This window comes from Hemicordylus capensis, chromosome 6 (genome assembly GCF_027244095.1).
Source record: "Hemicordylus capensis ecotype Gifberg chromosome 6, rHemCap1.1.pri, whole genome shotgun sequence".
Taxonomy (NCBI): domain Eukaryota; kingdom Metazoa; phylum Chordata; class Lepidosauria; order Squamata; family Cordylidae; genus Hemicordylus; species Hemicordylus capensis.
Genome location: NC_069662.1, coordinates 135,329,859 through 135,346,848, shown reverse-complemented (window position 1 = coordinate 135,346,848; position 16,990 = coordinate 135,329,859). Strand labels below are relative to the sequence as shown.

Here is a 16,990-nt window from a genome sequence, read left to right as displayed (position 1 = left end):
CATCATTGTATCATTTCATCACAGGGGTCTGCGTGCGAAAATCCAGTGTATGGGTGTAAATATTGTAGCAGATTGCTGGCTGAAAACTCCCTCTGGGGGGTGCTGTGGTGGTGCGGATTAGGGCATCTGAGTCCTACTATCTGAATCCCTAGTTGCCTTGCATTGTTTCTGTATCTTATTCCATTAAGGTATAGAGCTACTTATGCTGGCCCTCCTTACAGTGTTATAGTAAGTATTAATGAGAAAATGTACACAAAATGCTTTGAGATCCTTCAAAAATGCACTATATAAATATTTATTGGCATGATTTAAACTTGAATCAATAAATCAAACTGGCAAAGGAAGGCATTCCAAAGCAGTTCTGCCCTGGATCTTGACAGAGAAGCGGGAACTAGTCCTCATTCTGTTCACTATCGTGTGGATTAATTGGCCTTCTGTCTGCGTTCTTCCTTCTCTAGTATCTCTTAACTTGAGCCAAACTGGCACTTGGGAACTGGAGCATTGTTATAGTGCCCCAAGAACCAAAAGATGAATTGAAAGTGACTCAGGAAATCAGCTTTTCATCTTCCATCCGTTTCCTCCTCTAGGAAGGCAAACTATGCTATTTTTTGGCGTGGGTTGCCCAATTAGAATTTCAAAGGCAAAATACAGTGTACAATGGGGGTCTGTTCTGTGAAGCTGTTGTGTTCTATTGGCAGAGCTGAGGTACACACAGCAAGCTGAGTGCTCCTTTCCGCCCAGCCCCTTCTCTCTGCTGAAATTCCTCACCCTCTCCTGAAGATGCTTTGCAAAGGAGAAGAGGCTTTTGGGATGTTACAGGCAGCTGCACTGATATGTGAAGTTAAGATTTCTGTATTCCAGGAATCAGGCAAATGTGTAAGAACATATGAACAGCTCTGCTGGATCAGGCCCAAGACCAATCTAGTCCAGCCTCCTGTTTCATACAGTGTCCCACCTGAGTCACTGAGAAGCCCACAGACGAGAAGTAAGGGCATGTCCTCTCACTTGCTGTTGCTGCCCTGCAACTAGTATTCAGAAGCCTCTGAGGCTGGAGGTGGCCCTATAGCCACCAGACTAGTAGCCATTGACAGACCCCATAAATTTGCCCAAGCCCCTTTTAAAGCCATCCAAGCTAGTGGCCATCACCACATCCCATGAGAGAATTCAATAGATTAATTATGTGCTGTGTGAAAAAGTATTTCCCTTTGTTGGTCCTAAATTTCCTGGCCTTCAGTTTCATGGGATGACCCCTGGTTCTAGTGGGAGAGAAGGATAAATTTTCTCTATGTCCACTCCCTACATGTGCATAATTTTGTAGACCTCTGTCATGCCTCCCCATAGTTGCCTCTTTTCCAGACTAGTATCTCAGATGCTGTAGCCTTGCTTCATAAGGAAAGTGCTCCAGGCCCCTGCTCATCTTGCTTGTCCTCTTCTACACCTTTTCTAGTTCTACAATGTCCTCCTTAAGATACAGTCACCCAAACTGTACATAGTACTCCAAATGTGGCCACACCATAGTTTTAATTATTATTAAACTAACAATTAGCAAATCATATTAGCATTTTTCTTTTAATCCCCTTCCTAATGATCCCTAGCATGGAATTAGCCTTTTCCCTGACAGTTGCCACACACTGAGTTGACACTTTCAACAAGCTGTCCACTACAACCCCAAGATCTCTCTCCTGGTTGGTCACCAACAGCTCAGACCCCATCAGTGAATATGTGAATTTGTGGGGGGGGGGGTTTGCCCCCATATGCATCACTTTACACTTGCTTACACTGAACTGCATTTTGGAGCTCCTCACAATCTGTTTTGGATTTCACTACCCTAAGTAGTTTAGCTTCATCTTCAAATTTGGCTACTTTGCTGGTTACCCCTTCGAGATCATTTATGAACAAATTAAAGATCACTGGTCCTAGTATAGATCAGTGGAGGACCCTACTTCTTACTTCCCTCCATTGTGAAAACTATACATTTGTTCCTACCCTCTGTTTCCTGTTGTTCAACAAGTTACCAAGGCACACATGAACCTGTCCCCTTATCACATGACTGCTAAGCTTACTCAAGAGCCTTTGATGGTTAACTTTGTCAAAAGCTTTTTAGAAGTCCAAGTACACTATGTCAACTGGATCCACATACCTGATACACTCTCAAAGAAGGCATGCTCCCTCTCCATCTGTTGCTCCCCTACAACTAGTGTTTAGAGGCACCTTGCCTCTGAACCTGGAGATAGTCTATAGCCATCCAAACTAGTAGCCATTGATAGACCTGTCCTCCATGAATTTGTCTAAGCCCTTTTTAAAGCCATCTAAGTTAGTGGTCATTACCACATCCTGTGCCAGAGAATTCCATAGATTAATTATGCGCTGTGTGAAAAAGTGCTTCCTTTTGTTGGTCTTAAACTTCCTGGCAATCACCTTCATGGGCTGCGCTCTGTTCTAGAGTTGTAAGAGATGGAGAAAAACTACCCTCTCTCCACAACATGTACAATATATAAACCTCTATCTTATGTCCTCTTAGTCACCTTTTGTTGAAACCTAAAAGGTCCAAATGGTGTAGCCTTGCCTTGTAAGAAGGTGTTCTAGTAGTTCCCTGCTCATGTTGGTTGCTCTCTTCTGCAGCTTTTTCAATTCTGTAATATCCTTTTTGAGGTATGGTGACCAGAATCATGTGTACCACTTACAATTTTCATATGTTAATTTCACGCAAGGGCATAATACGGCATACAAACTGGTGGTGATTGGTTGGTTATTTTTTTAAAAAAAGTTATATCCCACCTTCAGTAGCGGCTGGTGCAGGCACTGCTGAGTGGTGGGGCAGCAGGAGGCACCTTTAAGTGTCAATTAGGTGCTTACCTCCCAGGCTGCCCCACCTGAAAGCTCTCCCCAGAAGCAGTTCATCACCCAGCACCTGCTGCAGTGGAGGATCAGCTCTGCCACTCATCTGTCGGAGGCCATTTCTGTGGCCAGAAAATGGTCTTCACACATGTGTAGAGGCCAGCTGAGTGGTGGAGCTGATTCTCCGCTGCAGCGGATGCTGTGCAGCGCACCGCTGGTGGGGAGAGCTTTCAGATGCAGCGGTTTGGGTGGGAAGCACCTACTAATTTACCCTTGGAGGTGCCTTCTATCATCCCCTGGCGGCACCCGCACCAGCTGCCACTGCCCACCTTTATCCTCCAGCATGGAGGTGTTCAAGGCACTTTATGAAAATAAACAAGGTTAGATTACATTAGATTGTTGTTAATATTGTTGTATAAACAACAATATTAATGTTTCAAAACAAACTGTTAAAACGGAGCATAAAACTAAGCAGGAAGAGCAGCAGAAAGCACCATAAAACCAATGTACCTAATAGGTTTTCTGGAATAAAACCATTTTCAACTGCCAATGAAACTTTTCCAGTCAAAGAGACAACATCTGGTAGCATGGAGTTCCATATGGCAAGTGCCACTACCGAATACCCTCTCATGCATCACTCTTAGCTTTACCTCAGTGAGCCCCTACAAGAGCATTTCCCCTGCTGAATGTAGGGGTCCAGCAGTTTCATACTGGTGGAAGCTTGCTTGCTTGCTTGCTTGCTTATTTATTTATTTATTTACTTACTTACTTATTTATTTCATTTTATATCCCGCTCTTCCTCCAAGGAGCCCAGAGCAGTGTACTACATACTTAGGTTTCTCCTCACAACAACCCTGTGGTCCTCTTTGAACATGGGCAGGTTTTCTGGACTGTGAGGTATTACCAGAAGGTGAGATGCCTAGGGATATATTCCATTCTAATACAGCTTAGACCTAGTCACATATTATACTCAGTTCATGTAAAATCTGTGTACAGTGTATGTATGAATAGGTCTGTGCACACATATTGTTTTACATATTACATATTATTCACACATTATGTTCAATGCTTGTACGGTGATATATTTTACTGCATTTGAGGCTTTTCTTTTTCAGATGAACACACATACAGCAATATGCACAAAATCATGTACACACCTGTACACACATGCAACATAATGCCTGGATAGGGCTATAGTGGCAACTGCCTTAAAAATGGTAAAAAACAATTTAGTTGTTGCCAAACTAGGCAACGCAGCAAGGGTAGCTTTGTGAGGCTGAATCAAAAGACGAGACAAACAGCAATGTTTGTTTTTGTTTGGGGAATCTGGATTCTATTCTTGGGTCAAAGAAGCTCTGATTTCCTACTTCATGATGATGCAGCACAACCAAACTATGTGATTATTGTCTTGCTGTATCTTTTGCATTCCTTTTGGATGGATGCATCTTCCAAAAACAAGGCAGTCAAAACATAGACAAAATGCCGGAAAGGCAACAAAAATAAGTTATGTAACTGGCTGTGTGGTGGTTCAGCATTTCTAAATTATCCAGTTGTTTGTACAATCAGTTATGCCGCTTTCAGACTCAACCGCAGGCACACCAAGTACCTATTTCAGCTCTTTCCACTGCACAGATGTAATGGAGAAGGTCTGCAAGTCCTGCCTGTCGATTCTCCCCTTCAGATGGCTCCTTGCAAGCCATTTTGTGCCTGTTTTCCCCTCCACCACCAGCTGGGCTCTGAGACTGGAAGTGAAATGCAGCTGAAGGAACAACAACCTTGCAGGGTGCATTTGCAGGGAAGTCAGTGGGCCCAGCACAGTTTAAGACTCTCTTTCCCCAGCTATTAGTTCTCCATGTTACATCAGCAAATGCAGATTTGGAAACATACGTTCTTCTTTGCGGTCGCTGTGCATCACACTACTGGCATTTGCACCTCTTCAGAGCCACATTTCAGACCGTTCTAGAGCTTTACCTTATAAGGAATTTTTGGTGAGAACCCTAGCTCCCCTTAGGGGATGATCAACTTCCTTCCTCAGACTTCTGTTGATCACTTTTTAGCTGACATCCAGACTAAGGAAGTGCCTTGATCAATGTGCCACCCTACCATATGTCCTTGAGGGTTGTTTGTTTAGCATATTTATTGACCACCCAAAACTCGCATCTCTGGGCAGTTTACAATAAAGCAACACAGATTAAAACAAAATTTAAAACAATTTAAAAACAGTGATGAATTCTATAAGTCTAATTAAAAGCGTGGATGAATAAATGTGTCTTAACAGCCTTTTAAAAAGATGTCAGAGAGGGGAAGCTCTTATTTTGGCAGGAAGTGCATTCCAAAGCCTCGCGGCAGCAGAGGAAAAAACTTATACCTGATTAGTCACCAGATGAGCTGGTGGCATGTGCAGACAGATCTCCCCCGATGATCTCAGTAGGCAGTGGGGCTCATAATGAAGAAGATGTTCTCTTAAATATCCTGGACCTAAGCAGTTTAGGGCTTTATAGGTTATTACCAACACTTTATATTTTTGCTGGAAACATCTTGGTAGCTAGTGCAGCTCTCTTAATATAGGTGTAATATGGTCTCATCGAGATGACCTGGAGACCAGCCTGGCTGCCCCATGTTATTCCTGTTCCTCACTTAGCCTTAATGCAATATTATTGTGAGGTGTTTTGCAAGCTTTTTTCCAAGCCTGTTGGAGCTATAAAGTGGGATATACATCTTTTTAAATGAACAGTGAACAAATATGCAGTAATTTCAACCCAGTGCTCCCCAGCTCATCTAACCACTATACCCTGCTACGGATGTGCAGAAACGGTTCGCTTGCGAGCCCCAGACCACTTCAAACTGGGCCAGTTCGAGCGGTTTGATTGCAAGCTGGTTTGTCAAAGTAACCAGCCCAGCCAATTGGTTCAAATGAATTGGTTCGCTTTGGCATGGTTCAGTCAGAATTCGGACCAAATTGTGCCAAAAGGTTCATGCACACCCCTATACCCTGCTGACAAAAATAGAATGAGATAAATGAGCATACCTTCTAGTTGTGAGCTTGCAGTAATGGGAGATTGCCATTCTGCAGGATCTCAGATTTATTATAGTGCCAGTTTTGTATATGCATACAAAGATATGAACAACCCATGTTATTTAGGCAATCAGACCTCCTTGTCGATGAGCAAAAACGCTTTTACCCTAAAATGGCAGTACTAAAAATCAATAGCATTGCTCTAGCAAAGGTGAGAAGATGAGAGCATTTGAGAAGTAAAAGAATATTCAGCCTTTTGCATACTACTATTCTTTTTGTTAGTCAATCCAGTTTTCTCCCATTCTCCCATCAGACATTTCCTTAACTTGTGTACAGGTGAAACTCGAAAAATTAGAATATAGTGCAAAAGTTCATTAATTTCAGTAATGCAAATTAAAAGGTGAAACTGATATATGAGATAGACGCATTACATGCAAAGCGAGATAAGTCAAGCCTTAATTTGTTATAATTGTGATGATCATGGCGTACAGCTCATGAGAACCCCAAATCCACAATCCCAGAAAATTAGAATATTGTGAAAAGGTTCAACAGTCTAGGCTCCAGGTGTCCCACTCCAATCAGCTAATCAATCCATAACACCTGCAAAGGGTTCCTGAGCCTTTAAATGGTCTCTCAGTCTGGTTCATTAGGAATCACAATCATGGGAAAGACTGCTGACTTGACAGTTGCGCAGAAAACCATCATTGACACCCTCCATAAGGAGGGAAAGCCTCAAAAGGTAATTGCAAAAGAAGTTGGATGTTCCCAAAGTGCTGTATCAAAGCACATTAATAGAAAGTTATGTGGAAGGGAAAAGTGTGGAAGAAAAAGGTGCACAAGCAGCAGGGATGACCGCAGCCTGGAGAGGATTGTCAGGAAAAGGCCATTCAAAAGTGTTGGGACTTTCACAAGGAGTGGACTGAGGCTGGAATTAGTGCATCAAGAGCCACCACACACAGACAGATCCTGGACATGGGCTTCAAATGTCGTATTCCTCTTGTCAAGCCGCTCCTGAACAACAAACAACGTCAGAAGCGTCTAACCTGGGCTCAAGAAAAAAAGAACTGGTCTGTTGCTCAGTGGTCCAAAGTCCTCTTTTCTGATGAGAGCAACTTTTGCATCTCATTTGGAAACCAAGGACCCAGAGTCTGGAGGAAGAATGGAGAGGCACACAATGCAAGATGCTTGCAATCCAGTGTGAAGTTTCCATAGACTGTGTTGATTTGGGGAGCCATGTCATCTGTTGGTGTTGGTCCACTGTGCTTCATTAAGTCCAGGGTCAACGCAGCCGTCTGTCAGGAGATTTTGGAGCACTTCATGCTTCCTTCCGCAGACGAGTTGTATGGGGATGCTGACTTCATTTTCCAGCAGGACTTGGCACCTGCCCACACTGCCAAAAGTACCAAAACCTGGTTCAGTGACCATGGGATTACTGTGCTTGATTGGCCAGCAAACTCGCCTGACCTGAACCCCATAGAGAATCTATGGGGCATTGCCAAGAGAAGGATGAGAGACATGAGACCAAACAATGCAGAAGAGCTGAAGGCTGCTATTGAAGCATCCCGGTCTTCCATAACACCTCAGCAGTGCCACAGGCTGATAGCATCCATGCCACGCCGCATTGAGGCAGTAATTGCTGCAAAAGGGGCCCAAACCAAGTACTGAATACATATGCATGCTTATACTTTTCAGAGGTCCGATATTGTTCTATTTACAATCCTTGTTTTATTGGTTTCGTGTAATATTCTAATTTTCTGGGATTGTGGATTTGGGGTTCTCATGAGCTGTACGCCATGATAATCACAATTATAACAAATTAAGGCTTGACTTATCTCGCTTTGCATGTAATGCGTCTATCTCATATATCAGTTTCACCTTTTAATTTGCATTACTGAAATTAATGAACTTTTGCACGATATTCTAATTTTTCGAGTTTCACCTGTAGGTTCTATATAATCACAAAGCTGCCTAATGGCGCAGCGGGAACTGACTTGCCGAGCAAGGTGGATGGGCTTGATTATGACAGCAATGAATGCACCATTGAGAGACCCTAAAGGCCAAATTGAAGACAGATCATCCTGGAGAGAATCTATCTATGAGCCCCTGGTGGCACAGTGGTAAAACCGCCGCCCTGTAACCAGAAGGTTACAAGTTCGATCCTGACCAGTGGCTCAAGGTTGACTCAGCCTTCCATCCTTCCGAGGTCGGTAAAATGAGTACCCAGAATGTTGGGGGCAATATGCTAAATCATTGTAAACCGCTTAGAGAGCTCCGGCTATAGAACGGTATATAAATGTAAGTGCTATTGCTATTGCTATTGCTATTGCTATCTATGTGGTTGCTAAGAGTTGACATTGACTTGAAAGCACTTAATCAATCAGTCAGTCAGCAAGCATGAGATTGCCGGTTCGAATCCCCGCTGGTACCTATATCGAGCAGCAGTGATATAGGAAGATGCTGAGAGGAATTGTCTCATACTGTACAGGAGGAGGCAGTGGTAAACCCCTCCTGTATTCTGCCAAAGACAACCACAGGGCTCTGTGAGTGCCAGGAGTTGACATCACAGTTAGTCGCTGTGTCCGTTTATCTCCCTTTGATTATCATTCCTTCACAGGTTCTGTCAATGAGGTGAAACGTTTGCAGGCCTGAATAACCTATGCCCTTCCCCTTTTCAATTAAGTACCCAAATCTGTCACTTCAAATCAGACAACTGCCTTTTAGTGGAACATGTGTGCAGTTGCTTAAGAGCACTCACACGCAAAGCACAAGAAGTGCACAAATGCAGTTGCGCAGTGGATAACCAGTGGAAATAATCAGAGGCGAAACTAGGGAAAACGGCGCCCGGGGCAAGCACTGAAATGGCGCCCCCCCACCGCGCCCCCCCACCGCCCCCCCAAATACTACATTATACTTAGGTTTTTCCTCACAAGCGCCCGCCGCCAAGCCAGGCCACTGACTGGCCGCCAGGCGCCAGCAAAGCAATGGGGGGGCGCAGGCGGCGCGGAAGGGACCGCTCGTGGGGAAGGGGGCACCGACACGCTCCCTTGACTGCTGCAGCGCTGCTGCACTGAGCAGGAAACATTTGTATTAACAAAAAATTTTTTAAAAAGATTTAAAAAATTGGTCATGGCGGCCCCCCCCCACGTGACCATAAAAGATGGCGCCCGGGGCATGTGCCCCCCCTGCCCCCCCTATAGTTACGCCTCTGGAAATAATGGCCACCTATTGCACAACTTTGTTTGCATGACGCTTGCGTCTTGCACAAGAGCACTTTTGCACAACTGTGCACAGATTCTGTTGATTTACATGTTGCACAGTATGTCGGCCACCAAGCATAATCCAGACCAAATAGCCCTGGCTAATACTTTCTGATGCACTGAAGATTGCTAATGATGGATGTCGCTACGTTTGTACCAGATGAGACACAATTTTCATGCAAGAAGCACTTATTGACAAATACAACCACTTAGTGGATAGTCATGTGTGATGGTCTGGGGAGGAGAGCTGGTCCTGTGGTAGTGAGCATGAATTGTCCACTTTGCTAAGCAGGGCCTGTGGCTTGCTTTTGAATGCGTGACTATATGTGAGTGTTTTAAGATATTCCCCTTAGGGGATGGGGCCATTGCTCTATGGAAGACCACCTGGGCAGAAAGTCCCGGGTTCATTCCCTGGCATCTCTAGGTAGGGCTGGGAGAGACTCCTGCCTGTAACCTTGGAGAGTTGTACCAGTCAGTGTAAACAGTACTGATCTAGATGGACCAGTGGTCTGACTTGGTATAAGGCAGCATCCTCTGTTCCTGTGGTTGTACAGTTAGACACATTTCATTGTGTCTCCATTTGCCAAGAAGCTGCCGTTGACCTTGACTTCTCACACATGTGTGTTCACAAGTAAGCACACAGCGCTTTACTTGTTTACTTGAAGATTACTTCTCATGTGGAAGTATATCCTATGTCACATGTGAATAGTCTGAGAAATACTAAACAAATAAAGATATTTTGCCTTTTTCAGAGTCAAGATTTATGTTATATGATAGATAAGGGTTTATGCCAGAAGCAATCTTTGAAGGTCGCTTGCCATGCATTCGTAGTTTTTTGGAAATATTTACTCTAACCATATTACCATTTCGCCTCCCAGTCACTTTGATTTTGGGGAATGTCTTTTGAATATGAATAGTTTATATTGCAGCAATAGCTCCTTTTCTGGATGTGATTAAAAGTACTCTTCTTTGTAGATACATGGGTCTCAATTGGGAGTTGTGATAATTTTTATTTATATGTCTGAATAATAGGCCTTATTCAGATTTATTTTATACAAGTATTTTTCAGCCCGTTAAATTAACGGGCGCTAGTCGCCACCCTCAACCGCCGCCTCCTCCCGCCCGGGCCCACCGCCTCCTTCGGCTGGGGCTGGCGCCATCCGGGGTCATCGGCGGCCTCCCCGGCCAGGCCAGCCCCCCGCCACCTCAAGCCTCCCACCTCAGGCCCCCCACCACCTCAGGCCTCCCTTGCCTCCCCGCGGCTGGTCCAGTTCCGCGGCCGCCGCCTCCGGCCTTCCCGCGGCGGCCGCCGCTGCCACTGGACCCAGTCTCCCTGCCGCGGCCGCTCGGGCGTAGCATGTGCTCTGGCCGAGGCGGCGGCTCTGCCGCCGTCTCGGCCGGCTTCCCCCGCCGTCTCCTCCCCCACGTCCGGCTTCGGCGGCGGCCGGGCTGGTCCCGCTGCTGCCGCATCTGCCCTTCCCGGTCCCCGCTTCTCCTGCTCCCGGACCGGGAGCCAACATGGCCGCCAGTGTTCCTGCGGCCGTATCTTTCTCGGACGTTCTGGGCAAACGGCCGGGAAAGACACGGGCAGGGACACGGGCGCACACTTTAGCTCTTTATTATAGAGGATTAAGAGTGTATGCAGAGGCTGCTAACGTGAGATTTTTCAGAGCTGCATTTGACTTTTGCCATGTGATGTGAACTTTAATTACTTGGTTTTCCTTCTTTTTAATTATTGCTCTTCTTCCTGATCATGTCAATGCCAAGATGTTGAAATTAGCTTTTTAAAGTGTGTAAGGTTCTATCTGGTATGAAAAGTGTGGGAGATGAGATTTATTGGAGATGCAATTGGAATTGTGTACAGTCCAGTTCTTTCTTCCATTTGGAGACTTTTTGGAGAAGCTCAGATTGCTTGCCACCACCCTGCTTATCAAAATAGTGGAAGCAACTTGTGGGGAAAGAGCCAAAGGAATTTGGAAAGATGAGTGGGAAAGGATCAGACACAAGCTACATCAGCTGGTTTAGCTCTGTCTTTTTTCCTTTCCTTTTTTCTTGTGCAGGGAAGAAAACGTATGTCTCTGAAGATGGGGCTGGGGGTATAGGCCAGTGATGGAACATTTGCTTTGCATGCAGAAGGTCCCAGGTTCAATCCCTGGCATCTTCAGATAGGGCTGGAAGACTCCAGCCTGATCCTTTGGAGAGCCTCTGCCATTCAGTCTAAACAACACTGAACTAGATGGATCAGTGGTCTGACTTGGTATAAGGCAACTTCTTATGTCCCTGAGTGTAGCAATGAAGAAGAGAAAGTTTAATCCAGCCTGCCATGTTGCAGTCTTAAATGTTTTAGTTCATAATATCCATGGCAAACTATGGGCTCACACACTCCCTCCTCATCTCCCTGATTCAATTAGTTACATCCTCTTTAGTTCAAAGCACAGTTTGTGCTTGCTCTCCAAACCAGGATGGCAAACTGTGGTTTGATTGTGGTTTGCGACTCTGGTCTGGAAGGCAAGTAATTCATTTAAATGTGAGTATACATAGGGAGGCGGCAGAATGTGGCACATTCCTAAGGATTGGAATGGTCTGTGACACATTCCTAAGCAATGGAACCAACTCTTGGTCTTTGATCTGTGGCAAATTCCTAAGGTTTGGAACCAACCTCATAGCCACTTATGCTGGATTTCTGCAAGTGTCTTTTCAACTCTTACATGCAATCAAGTGTTGGTGCTGGCAGAATAGTTTTAAGGGATCAGGGCATGTGTACTGACCACTTTGCATTGGCATTCCATTGCAGCATATAAACCATATTGTGGTTGAAATTAAGAGGAAAGTCACACAGCAGGATGTGCAGTAAGGAAAGGACTCTTTCTTTTATGTAGGTCAGTGGTGTTTACAAGGAAATTGCCCAAGGGCCAGTTTTCATGTAAGAAATGTGTAATGGTGTGATGTAATAAAATATAGTTGAGAATACTACAGATAAACCTTAATTATTTAGATGCAGCTCAAAGAAATGGTGTCAGGTTTTGTGCGCATGTGCCTGAGTGTGTTCACAAGAGATAAGATTCTTCACATAGGCAACTGCTGCCTTGTTGCGTACTCTTGACTACTTGGCACCTTTAATAGAATCCCTCTATCTCATCCTTGAAGCTTCTATGCTCCTCTTATACTCCCAGACCACCAACTTTCCACATTCCTCGCCTACTAGTTAAGTAGGCAGTCTTTCCTTGGCTGAACCATGCAGGCCTGATAGGAACTCATGTCAGGATTGCAGCATAAGAAATTGGGGATGGGGAGTTGGAAGCAAAGGTAAAGCCTGTAAACAATACTGTGTGCCATTTGAAGGGCAGGCTCTGTGATCTGCAACGCTAACTAAAAATAGCTTGTCTTGGTAACCTAATTTCTAGAACCACTGACCCAGCTTAGAATTTGGTGACTTTTAAGCATTTCCAGATATAGCCCTAAGGCAGCTGAAATGACATTTTAAGAGAGTGTTTTGTTGTTTGGAAATGCTGGTTTTAAAGGTTTGGTTCTTTACATTTGGCTAGCATGTTTTACTTTCATTATTAGTAGCTGTTCTTCAAAGGCCATAACTTGAGATTATTTTTGTTGGTGTTAGGTATCATTTGGACATTTAGGTTACTTTAACCATAGGCCTCAAGCCAGATTCTCAATTAGCCCATTGGAACAATCAAACAACAATGAATCACCAATGCTGGGTGTGTACATGTATGTGTGGCCACTCCAGATTGTAGTTGTTGATGCTGGAAGCTCCATTGCAAAACTCATGGCTGGGGAGGCTTTCCTGCACCTGGTCAACTGTGACTGTGGCACACAACAGCATGAGAAGGGGTTACTGGTGCTAATCTTAAACAATCTAAAGATCATATCAAATGCCACTTCTTCTAAGACGCTGCTACTTTCAGAGGGAGCAATTTGGAATGCACAAGCAGTGGTGTATGTGTGTACCCTCACCGCTGTTTGCCTGGATTTATTTATTTATTTATTTACTAATTAAAAGATTTAATATACCACCCAATCCACAGACTCAGGGCGGTGTACAAAACAAGAACAGCATCCGATATTTTTTTTTTTCAATTTAAAAGATTTAAAGGGCAAATGCCATTGGTACCCGTGGGAGTTTTCCTCCTGAAGCAAATAGCAGCCTGCTCTGGATTGTGACTGTGACAGAGGCAACAAGTTAAAGCCCTCTTCCTCTCATGTCATGGTCCCAATCCAGATTGGTCCCCCATAGGGAAGCAAGAATGCAGAACCAAACTAGTTTGACTCTTAGGTGGTGTTTGGCACCAGATTATTTGACTTGAAAGGAAAGCAATCAAGAGACAGCTTTCCAAACAGATGCTCCTGTGTCTCCTCTGCAAGAAGTCAAGATGCATCAAGATGAACTAGCCATCTTTCTAAACCCTGCAGCTGAAAGCACTGAGTATCTTATTGGTAGCTCATGGCCCAGGACCTAACCTGACTTCCAAGCCTCTTTTCTAGACACTAAGTTGTATCACTAGGCCTCTGTGACTCTTGTATGATTCTGAGCTATGCCTGATTCTTTTTTAAAGCACATATATTTATCAGCAATCTTGAAATATGTTTTTATACAGAGGAATGTGTTGCAGACAAATTTTCTTTTTATGCCACGCTAAACTAAATTGACTTTCCCCTTACAGTATTTTTTTTCTGGCCAGGCATCATTTTGTGTTTGTGTTCTCTCTTCCCACCCCCCACCGACCATTGCCTCAGCAAAGGATATATATAAAACTTGGAAACGGTGCACTATCGTGCTGCTGACTTCAACTTGTGGAAGCTTCAGTAATTGGTAATTAGATTTAGCTGCATGCTGAGGACGGTGATTTCTAAACCAGTGACCTTGCAATGGCTGCCTGCTGGAAAAGGTTAATCATCAGTTGGTATTTCACAAATAACATTCACTCATTAGCCTGACCAAGTAAAGAGAGTGCTGTGACTAGCAAACAATGTCAGTGGTTGTCTCCTCTCCCCTCAGGCTAGCGAGTGGCTGAAGGATGCCTACATGGGAACTGAGAGGATGGCATTTTATTGCTACCTGCGGGTACTGTAGTAATTCGGTGGCTGGATGGTCCAAAAAGTGGAACAAATTTTTCAGAGCTGCTTGCTGGAATTTAAGGTGGACTGAGTGGGCATAATTCATTTAGCAAAATGTACTATCTCTCTATCTAAATATATATTTATACCGCCCAAAACTCACGTCTCTGAGTTTATATTTACCTGAATCCACGACTAGGTTTTTTCAAGTTTTTTTATAGAAATCAAGAGGTCGTCTTAAATTCAGAGTCCTGTTCCTTTTGAGTAAATGCAGGTATGACCTCTATCCAACCTCTGCTTTTTAAGGGTGTTGTCTTAAATTCAGTGAGCGTCTTCTTCTGTTGAGGTAAATGCTTTAACTATTGCTGTATTCTTTCACCTGTTGTGAATTCCAGCAATAATAACTTGGTCATTGTATTGCTTCTTTCCTGATGTTCATAACAAATAAAGAATATGTTAGTGGAACTGCTCCCGGGGACTTGGTGGGACCCTGAGCTATGTTTTTAGGCTTGTGTGTGTGTGTGTGTGTGGCGGGGGAATAGCTATCTTAAATGGAGCAGTCCACCTTCATAATAAATTTGTTCAAAGCTTTGGTCGTGGAAAGAACTGAATGGAGAGGTTAAAGTTCAAAAACAAAGTAAAATTTCATTTGAGGGTTTAGGGGCACAGAAAATAGAAAATAACAAGCCGACCTCTGCACAGAGCATCTATGCGTTTTTTGGGGCTGGCAACCTCTCTGCCCCACCGCCCCAGTCTCTGGCACGGCCGCCACCACCTCCTCGCCTTGCCTCCGCGCTGGGCCGGATCCGCCGCCTCTCTCCCCCTGCCCCAGTCTCTGGCCCGGCTGAGTACCGCGGCCAGGCCCGCCGCCGCCTGGCATCTGGGCCTGCCACCGCCTCCTCCGGACCCGCCGCCTGGCCCACTACTTCCGCCATGCCGGGCCCGCTCTCTTTGGGGCCGGACCCGCCGCCTGGCCCACTACTTCCTCCATTCCGGGCCCGCTCTCTTTGGGGCCGGCTACCTCTCTCCCCCCAACTCTGCCCAGTCTCCGGCGGTGCCGAGTGCCGCCGCTGCGGCCGCCACCTGTCGGGCCTGCCGAGAGCCGCTTGCCAGACTTTGTGGCTGGCCACCTCCCCCCCACCCCCACCCCCTGCCACAGTATCAGGGCCCGCCACCATTGCCAACTCCTTGCCTGTCGGCCGGTCCTCCTCCTCCCCTTGCCTTGCCTCCTTGCCCCTCGGGCTACCCGTCGCCACCAGGCTGGGCCCGCCAGCGGCCATGGCTCTCAGTGGCCAATTCTCCTTTTCCTGTGTGCACCAGCCAATCAGGCGCCTCCACAGCCCAGCCAATCAGCTGGGCTGCTGGGACACATTTTTCCCTGGCACACCCAGGAGAATTATATATATATAGATGGTTATTAAGCAATAATATTTAACTAGCAATAAACCAACATGTTACAAAGACTAGGTTACGGCTCACAAGGAGTTAATTTGGCTTGAGTTGTCAAATTAGGTTCACTCAAAGCTGGCTAGAGAGAAATGAACAGATTTGGATTTTAGGAGAAAAGAGGGAAAAGTTAAGTAGAGTTTAAGGATAGGGGTTATATAATACCTCACTTCTAAGAGAAGTTTGTCAAAACCTTGTAGCTCAGTCTTTACAGAGAGGCTTCTCTTCTTCGGAGCAGGAAGGCAGCAAGAGGAGACCTGGCTGGGGCCCAGGAGGCAAAAGTAAATCCAGAAATGAACGAGACCTTGCAGCCACGAGTGCTGGGCAGACCGGATTAGGAGAGGCCAGTGTGGAGGTCAAGGCAGGGCAAAATGGTAGTGCCAATGCCAAGACATGGGGAAAAGAATAATGGTGGCTCCAAGATACACAGATAGCACTGGTGACCCAGAAGACACACTGATTGATGGTGTCTTCACCAGTTATAGGGAAATTCTTGCCTGAGGGCATTATGCTAAATGCACTTTGCAAAGGCAGACAATAGAGACAAAACACCATTGTGCTATTCAAAAGTGAAGAGAAAAAGGTCTTGGACAAAAGTGAGTTTCTTCTTGGACAAAAGGCTAAGGAAAGTCTGAAAAAAAGGTCCCTGTGGAGAAAGGACAAATGATCTGTAATGCCCCATGTCGGGGCTGCATGGTTCATCGGGGAGGAATAGTCCAGGTCCGGCGTCAGAGTGGTGGCCCTTGGCTGCGGTTCTGTCGAATGCCTGTTATTACCACAGGTCAGTCAGACGCTGCCCTGCCAAGGCAGTCCATTTGCTCCTCAGGCTCCTTCTACCTAGGCAGCTCTCGCCTATCTGGCCCCTCATCACAGGCCGGCCTATCTATATATATGTCCCTGAAATCCCGTGGGTAATCTCGTGGGTAATCTCGTGAGATCTCACTGGAACTCTCACGAGACCCTGCAGACTTGCAAGAGTTCGGCACAAAATCTCCCAAGGTGGAACTCACGTCTCGTGAGATTTCAGCACTCCCAGATGGCAAAAAGCCATGCAGCCCCAGGGGCCAGCTTATTGCCTCTTCAGTGGCTGAAGCGTCTGCCAGGCCAATTGGGGGTTGGGCCAACGATGCGGGAGGAGGTGCGATCCGCACCGGGAGTCAGGAGGGTCGTAGGGGTATGCATCAGGGACCTGACATGATCCTATCAAAGCTTATCTCTTGTGTCTGTCAGAATATCTGTGATTAACTAAAACAAACAAGCAGACTTCCAGCGCCTTGAGCTAGCCCTTAACATGCTCGTTAGCAAAATGAGATGACCTGTTGCTTCCTTATCATTCCTTCCTAAGGGGGTGCTATCGTGA

At 45.5% G+C, this 16,990-nt stretch overlaps 1 protein-coding gene across 16 annotated transcripts in view; it reads left to right on the top strand.

Annotated features, from left to right (window-relative positions):
- The window catches only part of ADAM22 (ADAM metallopeptidase domain 22), a 196,881-nt gene that overhangs the window by 86,468 nt on the left and 93,423 nt on the right, over positions 1-16,990 (top strand). The window contains exon 1 of one of the 16 annotated variants that reach the window (XM_053261915.1): positions 138-228. The exons of the other annotated variants lie outside the window; for them this stretch is intronic. The gene's annotated coding sequence lies outside the window, so the exon portion shown is untranslated. Of the gene's footprint in view, positions 1-137; positions 229-16,990 lie in introns of those variants that run through there. 16 annotated transcript variants of the gene reach the window in all.